Source organism: Rana temporaria, chromosome 4 (assembly GCF_905171775.1).
Source record: "Rana temporaria chromosome 4, aRanTem1.1, whole genome shotgun sequence".
NCBI lineage: Eukaryota > Metazoa > Chordata > Amphibia > Anura > Ranidae > Rana > Rana temporaria.
Window position 1 is genome coordinate 255316992 of NC_053492.1, and position 4394 is coordinate 255321385.

At 37.9% G+C, this 4394-nt stretch overlaps 1 long non-coding RNA gene across 3 annotated transcripts; it reads left to right on the top strand.

Annotated features, from left to right (window-relative positions):
* The first annotated feature begins 2557 nt into the window (after positions 1–2557).
* On the top strand, positions 2558–3616 carry LOC120935376. 3 transcript variants are annotated; one of them, XR_005748442.1, is made up of 3 exons: positions 2962–3163; positions 3307–3446; positions 3536–3562. It is a non-coding gene; the product is annotated as an uncharacterized LOC120935376 (long non-coding RNA). The 3 variants fall into 3 exon arrangements; XR_005748440.1 differs by lacking the exon at positions 3536–3562 and adding an exon at positions 3577–3616 and having other exon boundaries at positions 2964–3163; XR_005748441.1 differs by lacking the exon at positions 3536–3562 and having other exon boundaries at positions 2558–3163; positions 3307–3321.
* The last annotated feature ends 778 nt before the right edge of the window (positions 3617–4394 follow it).

The following is a 4394-nucleotide window of genomic DNA, read 5'->3' on the forward strand; positions in this document are numbered from 1 at the left end:
TCACAAATCAGGTAACAAAGGAAATCAGTAGAACAAACTGGTCCCATATGCCCCACTCGAATTTATCGGAGACACAAAAATCTGCTCTCAGCTCCTTACAGACCAATGACACAATTGTCATAAAGCCTTCTGACAAAGGCGGCAATATTGTCATTCAAGATAAATCAAGCTATAAATTGATGGTATATAAAATCTTAAACAACAAAGAATGGTATAAAAAAGTAAGTGAGACACATCTTAGAAATACCATATTGCGATACCAAAACCTAATCAATTCAGCTTATCATCAGGGCCTCATTGTGAAATCTACATGGGAATTTTTGAATGTGATGCATCCTAGGACACCGACGCTGTATGCGTTGCCCAAAATTCACAAAAATTCGACTAATCCACCGGGCAGACCGATTGTTTCGGGTAACGGATCCCTAACTGAAAAAGCCAGTCAACTCATCGACGAGTATCTTCGTCCTTGGGTTGAAAATCTGGCTTCGCATTTACAGGATACTACCGATCTTCTGAAAACATTGGATGGGATTAATATCCCCAAGGATTCGTGGCTGGTAGCCTTGGACGTGGAGGCCCTCTACAACTCCATCCCCCATTCATTGGGGTTGAGGGTTGTAGAGGGCTTCATTTTGGAAAATTCTGAAGCCTCCCCGGCATACAATAAATTCATTTTGGATTTGTTGGACTTTATCCTATCCAATAATATTTTTATTTTTGATGGCTCCCACTACCTCCAAGTACAAGGCGTAGCTATGGGGACTAAGTGCGCCCCTTCCTACGCGAACTTGTACTTGGGGGGGTGGGAGCAAAATTTGCTACGCACGGATGATGTGCATTCATTTTTTGAGCACATCCCCCTGTGGCGTCGTTTTATAGACGATGTTTTTTTCATTTGGACGGGCCCCAAGGTTGATCTTTTATCATTCTTGAAAAGTTTGGAGAGCAATGAATATAATCTTAAGTTTACCTCTGAGATGAGACAACTGTCTATAACGTTTTTAGACATTCAGATTTCAATAGACAATGTAGGAATGATTGAGACATCCTTATTCCGTAAACCATCGGCAGGCAATGCACTTTTGCATGCCTCTAGCTCACATCCGAGATCTCTTATCTCTAATATTCCTTATGGACAATATTTGCGACTACGTCGCAATTGTAGTACTGAATCTAACTTTGAGCATGAGGCAAAGTTATTGCAAACCAGATTCCAAGAGAGAGGATATAGCAAAAAGGGCCTTAAAAAGGCATACCTCAGGGCAAAGCAAAACAAAAGAAGTTCCTTGCTCCATGACCAAAAAACTTCCAAACCCGATCCGGGCATACGATTGATCACACGCTTTTTTGGCCACCACCAGAAGGTGCGTTCCATCCTTCAGAAATATTGGTGTCTTTTACTCAGCGATGAAGCTGTGTCTAGACATTTACAGGACTATCCACAGATTACCTTTAGGAAATCTAGATCGCTGCGGGACCGGCTGGTCCGCAGCCATTTTTCCTTAGGTAACACACGCCTGTGTGGACCCAGGGGCTCTAGACCATGCCACAAATGCCCATTTTGTTGCTACATTCACGCTTCCACCACCGTGAATCTTCCAAATGGACAAATATTGAAACCAACTTTCTCCGTAACATGCCAATCTATTGGCATAGTATATTTGATGCAATGCGAATGTGGGGCTTTTTACGTGGGAAAAACCAAGCGTCCATTTTTTCATAGGATCAGGGACCATGTTACCTTGATTGCTAAGAAAAAGATGGAAACCCCGATAAGCCGCCACTCAGGCATTCATCACCAATTTAACAGTCATAAAATGAAATTCTCTGCCTTGGAATACATCACCCCCGGTGAGAGAGGGGGCGACTATGATAAAATACTGCTCCAAAGGGAGGTAAAGTGGATTTACTCCTTGTCCGCTTTGATTGCTCCAGGGTTAAATGAAGCTTTGAGCTTCAAGCCTTTCTTATAGGGCTGTCTTTCATTTTCACTTCTATTATATCATTATTGTTAAAATTCATAATTCATATATCACATATATATATATATGTTTCTGATTTCATAGCAATATTTATCAACATCATTGTATATTGATACTCATATGTATCTTCTATAAAATTTCATTTTCTTTTTATTTTTATTTTTCATCTACTTATTAATTACAATTAATTCCTTTTTCTTCATTTTATTTTTATTTTTATTTTTATTTTATTTTATTTTCATTTTATTTATTTTGTTTTTTGTTTTTTGTTTTTCTTCTTTTTCTTTTTATTGAAATCCAAAAATCACTTAGGATTTTTCCAGATGCAATAATCACTGTATGTTTATCATACTGTAACTTCTTATGCAATTATGTATGGATTGTCTCTCCAAATAAAACTTTGTGTTTAATGATTGTTGGATCTGCTTGCTCATGGATCTCATAAAACAGAGTGCTATTTACAAATATTAATTAAGAACACTATATGTCAAAACACCTTGCTTTTTCTACTTTCAAGTAGTAACAATATATCATACTGTTTTATTATTTATATTTATATTTATTTTCATTGTATTACTTCTATTCATAATGACGGCACACCAAGGAATGTTTTTCCCTTATGCCTCTGGGCGCAGGATGGATTCAGGAGAGCCATACGGACACGTAGGGAGCTGCAGGGGTTAAGAGGGTTTATCACTCCCCTTTCATTATTGTTTCCCCTCAGGTCCCTTTCTTTTAGACCATTTACGCCAGCACATCCATTCCCAGCTTGAGTTTTGTGTGTTTTTTCAGCGCTGCTGCGCTATCTATTCCATTTGCCTTCCAGCTATCTTGTACTGGAAACCTTTCCAGCCTCCAAAATGGCGCCGATCGTTTTTGGACCGCCCACAGAGACCTTTTCCTTGATCTCATGTGTGCTGTCATTACTTTTGGCTACATTGGGATCAGCTGAGCTTGTCAGCTGGGTGGATTATTTTCCTTCTGCTGACGCCCAGGTCATGTGTCTGCACTGCGGCGCTTTGATTGGTCAATCATCGCCGTGGTGGCAGATTTAAAGCCCAAGCGCTGTGTTAGGCGCTCCAGCTGAGACCAGACCTAATTAATGCAAGGAAAGGCTGCTGTATGCACAGCTATCTAGGTGGCTCTGCCTTTTCATCTTTGGACTTTGTCCTAATCAGGTATTTACCTTACAAGCTTTTTGGCTTTGTGCTTACACACTGTGAGCATTAGGGATTTGTTTGTTCTGTGCATTTTTTGGCACTGAACTATCCCTATTTACTTATAATATACTTTTTTATTTCTCCCCCTTTTTTCTTAACAGAGCGGATGCCGCTTTTTGATCAGGTTATTTGAGGGGCTGTGAGAGTGTCTTCCTTCCCCTTTATCCTCTTTCAATCCATATCTATGGCAAACATTAGACTGTTTCTACTGACAACAGGCATTTTTGCTTACTATTGACAGGTATATATATTACATATATTGTTCATTATAACAAGTTTTTGGAGTGTATATTCTCTTTACCCACTGTTGCATAATACAACTGAGAGTAGTTTGCATATGTGTTTCCACATGTGCTTTCCTGATTTTTCAGATTAATTCTATTAATGGCTTAAAATCCTGCTGTGGTTCTCCTGAACTATTCTGTTTTCCCTGAGGACTCTGGTTCCTTCCTGTATGGTCTGCTGTCTTTTGCTGTTTTACCTTTTTGGTAAGTAAATATTATTGTTTTTACTTTTGGCCCCTGTTTATATGTAGTTGAGATCCTTGAGCATGCATTATCTACAATAACTGATGTATTCATGATCAATATTTTTCTTTTCCCTTTTTTGACATTATTTACCAAAATGTATTGATATATAAATGATTGTTTTCAACAGTCATTTAATTATATGTCTTGTTGTTTTTTCTTTTGATATTTAGCATTGTATGTCTGAAAGCTCCTGAAGAAACTCGTCGGAGTGAAACATGTAGAGCTGACTTAAACAATGCTTCGTCTTGATATCACGTATTTAATCGGGATGTATTTCAAATTTATCGTATTTATGGCATATTAATTATTTGTGTAATAAATTATATTTTCTAATTTTATAATCAAATTTTGTCTGATTATCTATTTGCACCGTTCAAAAGCCCCGGGGTCCTTTTGGTTACCCCCTTTTCCCCCCCCCCCTTCTCATTTGTTCTATTTTAAAGATTTAAAAAAAGAAATCCACAGTTAGCTTGTTGAAATGTAATTAGAAGTCCAGTTAGTTTAATTTCAAATCGAAATTCTGACAAATTTTTCTATATGCGGAAATTCAGACGTATCTGAATTACAATAGTAACACATTTAAATGAGCTATGACAAAGCACTAGTTTCAGTGCGAAACGCGTCAGAATTCAGGTTTTATTTTATTTTGCTGTGACTTG